The sequence below is a fragment of the Falco peregrinus genome, chromosome 1 (genome assembly GCF_023634155.1).
Source record: "Falco peregrinus isolate bFalPer1 chromosome 1, bFalPer1.pri, whole genome shotgun sequence".
NCBI classification, from domain to species: domain Eukaryota; kingdom Metazoa; phylum Chordata; class Aves; order Falconiformes; family Falconidae; genus Falco; species Falco peregrinus.
The window spans coordinates 40081865-40095075 of NC_073721.1; the positions used below are offsets into that span (position 1 = coordinate 40081865).

General features: G+C 49.6%; 1 protein-coding gene and 1 pseudogene across 1 annotated transcript in view; one reads left to right on the top strand and one right to left on the bottom strand.

The window, feature by feature from the left end:
- Positions 1–13211, top strand: part of LOC129783857 (golgin subfamily A member 2-like) — a 142938-nt gene that overhangs the window by 71213 nt on the left and 58514 nt on the right. The window lies entirely within an intron of this gene.
- LOC129783863 (DNA repair protein SWI5 homolog) lies at positions 3136–5865 on the bottom strand (annotated as a pseudogene).

A 13211-nucleotide genomic window follows, 5' to 3' on the forward strand; every position in this document is an offset into this window, starting at 1 on the left:
TTTCACCAAAGGAGCTGCAGTTAAGTACGCAAACTACTGCAGCTCAACTGAAGTTTCCCCGCTGCAACAGAGTACAGAATGCTTTTCCCACCCACCTTAAAGGTTGTGGTGGTGGGGATGAAGGTGTGACAGATACTTCTAACTCAAAACAAATTGTCAGCTGTGTTAAATTCACCTGTACACAAAGAACACGTTATTCCTTCTGAGGCAACAGCTGAGGATTTGAACAGTCTCTTTTCACCTTGAGCTGTTCCCAGTTTAGAGGTTATGAAAAAAAGAAATAACTCAAAAGGTATTCTGTCAATATGCTGATGCAGTTGCATGTTAAATTCTGGTCACACTGAAACAGAGTTATGTTCTAGCATTCATATATAGGTAGCACTCCATTACGGCTTATGAACAAAATTCAGAAGTTCATCTTATCTCACGTTTCTTGGAATTCGATTAGGTTGCAGTCTTATTAAAGTCACTTTTTTTTTCTTTTTTTTTTTTTTTTTTGGAATGCAACCAGAGACACTTGACCGTAACAGAGAAGCCCGTATTGACATCTCTGAGCCCGGACACGAACCGCAGCTGCACGTACCACCAGGCTCAGGGCAGAGCTCATTCACGCAGTTACATAGCTATGTACCGCTACACGCATGCAGACACCTATTTGTCACTAGATAACCGTGTTCGTCTTTCCTCCTCTCCTTCACAATACCTAGCTGTTCTCTCATCTCTTGTTAGGTCAGCCATTCCCCATTTTCCTCTCCTGTATATCTCTTCAGACATTCTCTATCCTCCTCTTTTTCGCTTGTGAATTGCGACAAGGCAAAGGTGGTGTGTAGCTGGGTGCCCGTGACCTGATTTATGTCACACTCAGCTAAACGCTGAATACAGGACAAAAAGGCGTGGGAGACAGAAGGCAAACATCAATACGGGGGTTAAGGCGATTATAATAAATCCTGGACTACTTTGGATCCACGGCCCAAAGTTTCCCAGCCGTGAGAAGAGACCAAAGGCCTCCCACCCCTGGCTCTGCTGCAGGTCTTTGGTTTAAGTTTTGTATGCTTTTGTGGATTGATTCATGGTGGTCACTCAGACTGACGTAACGCAACCTATCAAAGCCTTCACACCCTTGTCCCTGCGCTAATAATAAAAATCAATAGCAACTCGGTTCTGTAGCAACATACGACGGACAGAATCGACACCTGTTAATAATAATAAGCCTGGGAAAAAAAAAAAAGAAATAGTATTGTAGTACTACTTTCTTTAGCAAGCTAGCAGCCTTATTTACGAAGCCAGTTAAGAGCGTGCACTGTTCTTACAGAAGAGATTAGAGAAGCAAAAACGTGTCACGCTGCATTCCAGAACTCAACCTGGGAGTTACAGTCTGCTGTGAGTTCTGGGTTATAACCATTTGACACGTGTTGGGGTTGCGACTGTGCAAGGGCTGCGATGCCCACTTGCAATTTTCATTGGCATTATCACAGCTAGTTGTTTTGAAAGCAACCCTTGAGCTTCCTCCTGCTCGACTTGTTGTTGCAAACTATTCTGAAGCCGATCAATAAAGTTAGTCTATGACTCTCTAGGACCCTGCAAGACTGTGGCGAAGGACGCACTAGAGGCTCGCCCAGACTCCCGTATCCCCCTACCCGGACTGCCTTCATAGCCATCTCCTCCGTCTGCAAATAGCTGTCCCTGGGATACCTTGCCTGAGTCACAGGATTGGACGGCACAATTATTTTCTCCAGCCAACGGCTCACAGTTCACAGCAATTCCCCGATTAAGCTTTTCAATCGAGGCCACTACACATAGCTCGCAAAAATCAGATAACCACATCATGCACTGCGTCGGAGTGCGTACCACACAAAGCGATGACTTCCAATAATCACGTGGTGTGAGTGTATAAGGCTCTGCCATCACTTCAAGAAGGGACACAGCAAATGTGCTACGGATCCCCCCTTCCCGCACGGCTTTGCTTAACCCTTTAACAGCCTCGTATTGCACAGGCTGCCACTCTGCAGGTTGATTTGGCTGACAAAATAGTGAACGTGCCATGGCGCCTCCCAAATGCCCTCGCTTAAGCGCTTCCCGCTTGCATTGCTGCCACCGATCCCGCAGACCCCCTTTCACCCTCCCCGAACATACAGCCAGTGCATCAGGGGGAGGAGGAAAAAGGTCTAGCTCCTCTTCCGGGTCTATAGGACCTGGGTCCAAAGGTTTATCAGCGTCAATGGAATCATTGTCCGAGTTGTCCTGTTCCCGCGCTCGGTCCTGTGCTGTGAGGGTCGCTGCAATCAGTGACAGGAGCTTTGGGGGCAGAGGAGGTGTGGACGGAATGGCCATCATTGACGGTGTGTTGAGAAGAGCCGCGCTGTCGGGGGGATTTACAGCCTCCCCTGGTTTAGCGCCGTTAGTAGAATTAGCCCACGCTTGGCAAAAGAGGAGTCAGAATTTGCCAGCAAGGCGCTAAACACATGCCTGCCACGGAGTCCCCCTCCACGGCAGCATCACACAATCGCCTGCCGACCGCTTGCCAGGCAGGAATTTTCCAGGTGCCATCAGGTGGAAAGTCCAGCACTTTGTCACAGATCCATTCTAGCAGAGTCACTAGCTGCGGACCCATCATCACATTCTCTAACAAAATTTGTGTAAAAGGAGAATATAGTGCATTTTGCGTGACAGTTTTCCGTAGTTCCTTAATCATTTCCCAGTGAAATGCCTGATATTGGCCCGGGTGTCTATCTTGTAATATCACGGGAAACGCGTGCGCTCCCTCTTTCGTACTTTCCAAGTGCACTCTCCTCCAGCCCTCTGTAACGCGTCTGCCGAGATCATTTTCATCATCGCTGCTGCTCCCCTTATTACCGCTCTGCCGCACCACTCGCTTCCTCCTTACTTTTGACTGTTCCTTTTTTAGCCGCAAGAACGAAATGTGCTGCTCCAGTTCCTCCAGGCTGTAGCCTCTGTAGCAGTAAAGGTAATTCGGCACCTACCCATTACTGGGTAGCGCTGCCACACCGTCACCATTGAGAGTCCTCAGAAAACATTTGAGTAATAGATGTTCCAGTTGTCTCAGAATAGAGGTTAAGAATTTGCTCCCAGGTTCACGCACTGTTTTATAGGCTCTTCAATAAGTGAATTCCTGAGAAATGTGACAGCTGCTTTATTCAGACAGGACAGTTCAATACAACTTCACCTTTTGCCATTTACCACAGAAATGATACAGAACCTCTAGATACCCGAGCAGTTAAGTACAAAAATGCAGAATACCCAGCCTCACCCAGATGTGATCATAAAACAAAACCAACCCCCAAGCCACCACAAATTCAGCCTTCTTCCCTTGCTGCTTCCGAGGGTTTTTTCTTTTCTTTCAAAGCAGCTATTACATTGCACGTTTGCATGTCCTCGCTTCCTCTATTATTCAGTAACCAAACAGCCCCTGGATGCTGGAGAGAAGCAAGGTCTCCACGGGAAGAGTCTTCACATCAACCTGAATTACGGCCTTTCCAACAAACGAAAAAAAAAAAAAATACTGTCCCATCAGACCGGAGACAAAATTATCCAAAGTCCTACATCCCTTTCCCACAAGCAGGACACAGTTGACCGATTCAACAGCTTTCACGTTGTAAAGCTGCTCGGAAATAAGGCTGTTCATGCACGCGCTGTTGCAATTCCACACACACGCTTCTGAGGCCACCTTCTGTCCGTTCTGAACCAATACCACACCAAACCGTCACGGCCCAGTAAGTGTCAGCTTTGCAGGACGGGGCAATCTTCAGGTTCAATACTAGTCGCTAAGCTCCAGATCGTATGTATTCAGGGTAGAGCTGCTTTGTAGTAACCCCTCGGATAACAGCTGGAAAAGAAAGACCGCTGTTTTCATTACAGAAGTATCAGACCAGTCAGAAAAGTTGTGTTTTCCTCCCAGTAGCCCCTAACTCTCTCACAGAACCTCCCATAGCTAAGGAACCAACCTAAGGTTTTGCAGCTGCGCTCTCTGCTTGTCTCAACACTCTTTTAAAGTATATGAAGAGCAAAACTGACAAAAATTGGTAAGACTGAACAAAGTTTGGCAGTACATAACACAGACTAAAATAGCAGTAAATGACAATTCTTTCGCATGTTCGGTTCTAAACACATCCTGCGAAAATAACGACAGAAGTGTTTGTGCCTGCACAAGTGGCTGGGCAATGAAAGCCCTAGAATTCAAGAATCTTTAAAACAAGCTCTGCCTTCGTGGCGTAGTACCGTCTCTCTCTCTGTCTACATGAAAACATTGACTGAGTTGTTCATCAACAGTTTTCCCCTTCCTTACCCAGTTTGCCCAGCAGCATCTGCCCAGCATCTTTAATATCATTGTACTCATGGAGCAGAGAAATGTGCTGCTCCAGTTCCTCCAGGCTGTAGCCTCTGTAGCAATAAAAGCAGACAAGGTCACAAATGCCGCACGGCGAGTGTTGCCCCTACTGACCCAGCACAGCAAGGAGATTTGAGACGCTCAAGCCTGGCACTATCCAAAGCAGAATCCGAAGGCAGCAAGTACAGTTGCTGCAAGTCATCAACACGAAAGCTACAAATGAGTAGACCCTCATTTTGTGTGGGGTTTTTTTTGCCGAATCGACTTACAAAAAAACCGCAACCCACCTGAATTCTCAGAATCAAGTAGAAACAGGAATAGGCTGTGGTGAATTCAGTTTATATCTGTATCTCTAATCTGTAGCTAGTGAAAAAAAAACGCGTGGTGGTAAAGCAAAAAAGCTTTGGGAACAGCCTTTGTTGCTCTGCCATTTCCATTCTCTGTACTACACGTGACCTTAGAAAATAACACTCCTTTGCAACAAATAACCCACAGAGGTACCCTCTCTTTAAAAAGCAAGCAGCAACTTTATCTCAAAAGAGCTGCTAATAAGCAGCTGCCACAGTAGGTCATAAGAAACCACAGTTAAAGCAGTTGCGCTACCTTGTAAGCGGCACCCGTCTCTTTCCAGGCCCTTCGCTTGCCTGGGAAACACCTCTGCTTCCTGAACACCAACGTTTAACCCACTCGCTTCAGACAGGAAATAAATAGACACTTGATCGGGATGGAACAAACAAGGAAACTGTTTCATCCGGGGCTAAACCGGGCAGGTCATACAAGCCACAATCTCAATTTTAATTCTCACATGAACAAGGCCTTCTGGTAGCATGATGTGTCATAGCATCACAACGGTTAAAACCATTCATTCCCAGTTCACAGGTAATTTGCCTCAGCAACACCTGGGGTAAAGTTAAAATCCTCCTATCCCAGCTCCTAGTGAAACCTGGGTTTGCTTTACCAAATAAAGTGGAAAGAATTCTCCCTTAACGGGTCCCATAAATCAAAACAACGCTGTAATCAACGTTGCACAACGCCACGATAAAAACGGTGGTGTAAGAGGACGGCTTTTAGCTCTAAGCCCTAGACCGGTGGGGTTTTTTGAAACAAAAATAATTGAGGCATCACAGTGGACACTGAGCTCACCAAGGACGCACTCGGACAATAATTGTGCAGTTTCCTGGTCTAGAGCAAGGTCTTTCTGTTTCAGCTCTTTGATTTCATACTGCAGGGCTTCTTGGCTGGTTCCATTAGGCTGGCAGGACGCGGGAGGGGGCATCTGTAGAGCACAGGAGACATTTCACGCTACGTCAGCCCAGGGGAAGATGCTGCGGTGCTGGGGGGCACTAATCAGAAATGGAGAAAAGAGGAGAAAAAAAGGAAAGGAAAAACGTGTCTCCTGGGCAGGGAGGGGGGAAGCTCAGGTAAAAGACTGATGGGTTTCTGTAACGTTGCCCCGCCCCCCATCATATTCTACGGCGTTTTGTAGATTTACAGCGTCAGGTGACAATAAGACCGTAACCCCCACAATTTCGGTGTTCAGAGGCGCTGCCAGGACGAGGCAGCGCCGGGGGGCGAGGCCGGCAGCTCCGCCCCAAGAAAACACACCCCCGGCCGTGCCGTGCCGGGCCGTGCCACAGACGGCGGCCGGGGCAGCCCTGGAGCAGGGCCCGCTCCCCCCAGCCCGCGCAGGGCCTCACCGCGGACCTGCAGCCGGCCGCGCCGCTCCGCCGGCCGCCACCGGAGGCCCTGGCAGAGCAGAGCGGCGCCGCGTCAGGGGCCGGGCCGCGCCGCCTCAGCGCAGGCACGGCCCGCGGCGGGGGCGGGGAGCGGCTGGTACCGAAATCTCGGAATGAAAAACTTGCCGACCCCGATGTGAGGGAGATAAGCAGACACTTCTTTATGGACGGCCGGGTGCGTGAGTGAGTCCTCTCCCGACCAACGCACACCGAGCTTCGACATCATACAGCTCATCTAGGACTGAGTCATGCATATGCAGTAAGTATTCATGCATGAACATACTGTTTCCCCAAAATCATTAACAGACTCTCGCTTCGTATGTTAATCAGCTTCTCAGTCCTTGGCCGGGGTACAGGGCTGTACAGAGGATTCCACAGCAGCTTGTGTTGTGCAGCTGCTGGGTCCACTAAAATATATTTCTTATTCCTCTACAGTTCTATGAAAATGATTTTATAAAATCAAATAAGGTTAGTTAATAGTAACCGTTAGCAAATCTGTAACACGGGGACCCGGCTCCTACCGCCCGGGCCCGGGCCGCGGCGGGGCGGGCGCGCTGCGACCCGCGCTCGGCGGGACCCGCTCGGCCAGGGCTGCCGCCTCCCGCCGGGCCGGCCGGGTGCGCGCGGGGCCGGCCGGGAGCGGCAGGCGCGGGCGCGCCGCGGGGCACGCTGGGAAGTGGAGTCTCCCAGCGACAGGGCCCACTGTGCCGTCAGCGCCGGGGAACAAACGTCTCCGGGAAGCTGCAGGTGAGCTCTGGGTGGGGCACGCCGGGCAGCCAGGTGTCACCCGAGCAGCGGGCAGTGCGGGCTGTCACCCGAGCAGCGGGCGGTGCGGGCTGTCACCCGAGCAGCGGGCGGTGCGGGCTCTCAACACGGGCAGCAGGCACTGCAAGGTGGCACCTGCTCCTCCAGTCCCTGCAGTAAAAGCAGAGCCACCGGGCCCGGCAACCTCGAGGCGATGGAGCCCGGCCGCGAGCCCCGGCCGGTGGAGCCCGTCCACGAGCCACAGCCCGGCGCCGTGCCGGAGCCGGTGGAGCCCGGCCATGAGGCGGGGCCCGGCGATGGGCCGGGCACGTCGCGGCACGGCGATGGGCCGGGCCTCCAGGGCGGCAGCGCAGGCTGGGCGGGCCCTGGCTGCTGCCGCCGGCGGTGGGCGAAGCCAAGGCGGCGCAGGCGCGGGGCGGCCGTGGCGGCCGGCAGCGGGCAGAGCTGGCTGGCGGCGGGCAAGGAGAAGGTGAGGGGCGGCGGGGGCCGGGGCGGGCCGGGCCGGCGGTGCCGTGGGTCCGCCGGGTTCGGTTTGGCGGATTTCCCTCCCCCTGGCCTCCCCCACACCCTTTTTTGGGGTTTTTTGGTCTCATTTTACTTAGTTCCCCGCCCTTGGTTTTCTCCCCGGCCGCGGCGTGGGCGGCGTATGTGAAAGTCCTGGGGAGGGGAAAGTGTCCTGGAGCGGTTCGGGCTTCCATTTTGGAGTTCTGCCAATAACGGGTCCTTCTTTCCCCACCTGGAGGCCGAGGCGCGGCGCGGCCCGGCCCGGCGGGGGGCCGGAGGGCGGGCTGCGGGCTGGGGAAAGGGGCAGTTGACCGAACTGCCTGGGGCTCGCTTGCCTGGGGGCTTCACCCTGCTGGAGCACGAACGATTCGGCTCGGAAGACCCAGCCGAATTCAAGCGAACGGCTTATCCGACTAGCTTCTCCGGGGTGAAGGGGGTGTGATTGAAAAATGAGTTGTAGGTTGCTTCTGCCCTTAGTGCACGGTGACTACGCTGCTTGTATTAACATGGCATTTGTCTGTAAGGACTGTAATTTTCCTCCTCAAAATCTTTCACAGAGTGGGAGACCTTACTGTCAGGTGTTGATGTTTCACTTGACATTCAGATTTCATTGCCCTTTATTCATTTTTCCTTAATGCTCTTAGTTATAACCCTAAAAAAAACCCACCCCAAGATACTTCTTTTCATCTCCTTGTAGTTGCAGGATGGAGTATCAAGTCGTTTCCCAGCAACTCTTAGCTGTATACAAAAGTTGAACACTCATCACATTAGATCTTAGGTTAGCCTTTTCTGGACGTGTTTTGATTTTTATTTTTCTTCCGCCGGAGCGACAAACTCATTGAAGAGCATTTCTCTTGGTCTTTTTAGCCAGTGGAGTTGGGGCTGGGGAGTTGACATCATTCTCACGGAAGGCATATTCTGTTTGGATTTCAGATCATTATTATTATTATTTTTCACAGCTGAAGGAGTATCAGCAGAAGAAGAGCCCTGGAGCAGCTGCAGGAGCTAAGAAAAAACACAAAACTAAAGACGACGGTCGGCCCGAGACTCCCACGGGCGATGACCGGCAGCCTCCAGAGAATGTGAGTGCCTCGGTCTTTGTCCCAGCTCATTTGCTACCTCCTTGCTCTTTGGTTTTTCTGAACAGCTGCCCTGAGGAAGCTGTCTAGTTACTCCTGCCAACCCGTTTTACAACAGGCGATGAAACTTGCGCAGGGGATGCACAGTCTGGCAAGTTCCAGTGCTGGGTTTAAATAGGTTTAGGCAGGAAGTCGGATCCTTTGAGTCAAGCGTTTACAGGCTTTAGCGTCTTCGTGTTGCCAGGCTTCTGAAGAGGAAAGGGCAGGAACTATGCCGATAAGCAATAGAAACGCGTTCAGGCACAAACATAAAACCCCAGCCTTTTTAAACGAATTCTTTTCAGGCAGTTTATTTAAATGGAAGGCTTGATCAAATTGTGATAGAAGCTCAGGGAAGTCAAATTTGGTAGCCCAGAATTGTCTTCCGCTGTTGCTGTGGCAAAGCTCTGATTTTCGTTCCACTTGCATCATTTTGGTAGCTTATTTTCCTACCATTGCTTCAGTTCAGTTGTCATAAAGTAACTCCTGTTTACTACATATCCGTGCGTCTCTTATCAATAAACGTAACTATAGTAATCACCAGGGGTACCAGTTAGATGCAGTGAAACCTGCAAGATGGAATGGAGTTCACTCTGGTTTGCCTTTGTATTCCTTTTGTCCTGTTAATTCTCTTGATATTTGATGTGGAGCTTTAAGCAGTCAGCTCAAGAAAACACTCCTGGATCTCAGCGGTGTCTGCAGTCATCCTACTGAACAATATGATATTTAAGCATTGAGAAGCAAAAAATCCTGGTTTAGAACGTCAACTTTCAGCAGTGGGAAGAAAAGCTGAGTGGGATGAACGGACAGCATGTATTCATGGAAAGATGTATTCTTGATTTAGTGGAAAAGAATGGGAAATCAACCTGCATCATTGACATTAGCTTGTCGCAGAGGGAGTCTGCATCTCTCCTTACCCAGAAAAGGATGTTTTCTCTGTGTGGTACTTTGGAGTGAAAGGTGCTATAAGGAGTATTATTGTGATAGTCAGTTCTTTCTTAGTAGCGACTTGTTTCCGTGGGGAATAAAACTGGCTGACTTGACTGCTTTGCTTGTAGTCTACATCAGATGTGAATGGAGAAAGTGCTGTTTCTTCCACAAATATTAAGGAAACGGAAGGAGGTTGTTCTCAGTGTCCCCGTCCCCCCCCGCCCCCTTTCTTATTTGCTACTGTTGATAACTTACTGGGACTCTGCTTTCGGCAGTGTTAGCGAGACCTCATTGAATGCACAGTTCTCGTTCACTGCTGTCTAGTGTTGTCTTGTGCTATCATCGGGTAGTTGTGATCAACACTGGGAGGCAGGTATCGGAGGTGTTTCCAGTTTGGGGACTGGGGATAATCTGGCTTCCGTGCAACTGCCGTTCTTATTTCTGAGTCACTGTTGGGTCAAAATGAAGCCTTGGCAGAATGGATAAAATGTGTTGATGTCTCAGCTGCTTTTGTTGAAGCGGTAGATTTTTGTTTTGTTTGGAGAATCTGATTATCACAGTTCGATAGGATTTATTTTTCTGTCCTCTTTAATTCCTGCTTTTTTTCCTCCCCTCCTCCTCTTCTGCTCCTTCCTTTTTCTCCTGTCTGCATGTGCCCATCAGACACGTTACCGGGAGCTGGCAGTAGCCCTGGATTCCAGCAATCTTAACGAACAAGCAGTTCGTTACACAGATAGAGGAACTGGTAAGAAACAACCCAACCAACCAGTCTGACGTGGTCCTCGCTGCTCCTCCAAGCTCTTTGGGTGTCTGCAAAGTTATGGGTTCTCTCCTAGTGCCACAAGGAAGGCTGCTTACACGGCACTCTGTAGGGAACAAAATGAGCTGCACGGAAAACCTGTTAAGGGGCTCAAAGTCTAAGGCCGCTGGTGAATGTATTGGCTCAGCTGAGGAACAAGAAACGGAGTTTTGTTGTTTCCATTTAAGTGTGCTCTGCTGATCTCATCAGGCTTTCCCTGGATGGTAAGCATCCTGATAAAACAGCTATTTCTGCGCCTGGTCCGAATCCTTGAAACACAGAATTCTGGTGCTGGCAGCAGTGTGAAAACCTGTTTCTGCAGGTGGTGCTGCTGATCTAACGATATCGGCAGAGTGGGAGCAGTAGCTCTCTGAGAGGGTCTGGGGCTGGTTTCTGATCATATCCTCAGCTTCTCTTGGCACGATGAGTGAACTGCTTTGTCCTGTGGCCTGCATGGATTCCCGCTGCAGCTTTTCAGCCTTCAGCTTTAACACTGCAAGAAATGCAGCCAAGTGGACTTGTTTCAGTCTGACAAGAGCCTTTCTTGTGTGAAATGCTTTCCCCCATTTTGTTCCTCTGTAGAAGTACACTTTTTGCAAAGTTCAGCATTTCCCGGTGTACCCCGTGACCCCCCCTTGTTGTTTTCCTTTGGGGTTTGGGTTATTTTTGTTCCATTCTGGTTCTTTTTGTGTTTTAGCTGGGCTGCAGAGGAACTTGGCATAGTGCATTGCCCACCCAAGATTCTCCTTGTTTGCCTGCTTTTACGCTGGCCTGCAACTGTGTAGGGCCTTTGCTGCATTTGTGGTCTTGCCTTTGCTTTTGCTGGTTATGTTGTGCATGGGCATTGCTAGAATCAAAACCTCTCGCTCATCGCTCTTCCATCTGTAGTCACCTTTCAAAATGCATTGAAGTAGTAGCAGTAGTAGTAAAGAAAGAGCTTGGACAATGCTCATTCTTTGGGAAGGCAAAAAAGCCCTGCTTCTGTAGTTAGTTACGAGGCATCTGTGAAGAAGCTGTCAGGGAGACAACAAGCAAATAGCAAACGCAGCAGCACAGTTGTGTGGCGGCCTGGGTAGGCAGCTGCCACCTTTGTCTCCTTCACCTCATCTAAAGGTGCATTACCTACGGACAACAAATCTCCAAATACTTCACGGGTAAGATGGAAATGGGCTAGGACAGAATTACCCCTTCTCTTTGTATCTGGCTTCAGCCCTCCCATACCACCTCCTGCAGAAGTCTGCCAACACAAGTGCGGCTCTGCGTGACTTAAGGCGAGCTCTTCAGTGGAAGAAAGGTCTGAGGTCTCAGTTCAAGGAAAAGACTACGTTTTTGTTTGGGGGTTTGGGTTGTGTTTTTTTTTTTTTTATTGGTGGTGCTTTTTAAAAAAACCCAGCATTTCTGGCGATCACCCCAATACACCAGGATTACTGCCATCAGTTGCACAGATGTGGGGGTGCGAGTTTAACTGAAGGTGGTAGATGCTCAGATGTAGACATGGAGGGGTTTCAGCAGCGGTGTTGGAGAACAACTGTGGCAATCTACTGAGCGATGAAAAAGATGCCTGGCAAATAAAGTACATTAGTGAAGGCAGCTCCAGATCTCGTATTTTTAATAGCTAAGATGAACTTCCTAGTCCTCTACAGAAAGGACGGTGGAAATTCTGTTTGCGTGAATTGGGCATGTATCCTACTTCGTTGAAGTGAAAATGTGTTTCAGATGTGTGAGAGTATTTTCTCTTGATACTGGTGCATCACTTTTCTTCCACGGAAGGAGCAGAGCCAGGAGGCAGTGGATCAGCTGGAGAAGGTAAAGTGTGTCCCGTTTTTGGATAGGCAGAAAAATAGTATCTCTTTCTTGGCGGCGTGGAGAGTATAGTGGGCTGTGGCACAGGCACGTGTGGTCTTGTCTTGTGTTAGATTCAGTTTCATTGTAGCGTAGGGTTGAATAATTTGACTTCATGAGTTAGGCCTGCCTGGCAGGTAGCGTTCTTATTTTGACACAAGCGAACGTTTAAATACTCAAGTATTAGAGGAGTGTGGTGGAGGCAGGAGAATACAAGTCCTTGCCAGTAGCTTGCTTCCAAGCACTACCGTATTTATGCTAGCAGCGATTGTGCTATGCTGTTACTGCCAATCTAGGATGGATAAATAGTGAAGGCGTTCAAATAACGCAGGGCTGAAGTATGTCTTTAAAAGGACTGCTGCAAGTACTACCGATGTATCACTGCTTTTTTAGTTTGACACAAAACAAGGGTTACCCATCTACATTTTTGTGCTAAATAGGCATCATTTGTTTATACAGGAAAAGGAGGAGTTGGAAAATACATTTTCTGAAGAGCAAGCCGCGCTGAGGGAACAGCTACGGGTAAGGCAGAGCCTCCATTACAGTAACACCACCTGCCTTCTGCTGTTCTCTGGATTACTGACCATTCACAGTCTTTACTCAGGAAGCCACGAGCGCGTTCCTTCAGGAAAACTGGGAGCCAGCCAGACTGTACTTAACTGCACGAGCTCTTTCCCTTTACTGAGTTAGCCTTTTGTGGCAACAGTGATGTTGCAGTTACAAGCAAAGAAGTTTTGTGCTGAGCCGATTTTCCTTTCCCGAAGGTTCGTAACAAGACTATTGGAATTCTATCTTCTGAGTTGCAGGCGGCCCTTGCACCTACTCAGGAGGCTGCACGGAAGAAATCAGGTAACTGACTGTGAGCGCTCCAGCTCAAGCTGTTGGTCAAAGTGTGAATTTCAAGCCAGAGGCATGACAGTTGCTGGCAGCCAGCTCACAGCAGTGGCCGACTCCTGGGTGGGCAATACTTGGCACCATCGCTGCCTCTGTCGCCAGAGCTGCCCCCAAGTGGGAGCATGTTGATCCCATGGCAGTTGAGGTTCTTTTGTGCATCGCTAAAGCCTTGTCAGCCCCGTTCAGCCCCGGCGAGTACCCCAGGCTGTTCCTTTCTGACTTTCTTCTGATCCTTTTAAAACTTAGTTCCCTTTTCGCCACCCTCCCTCCCACACAGC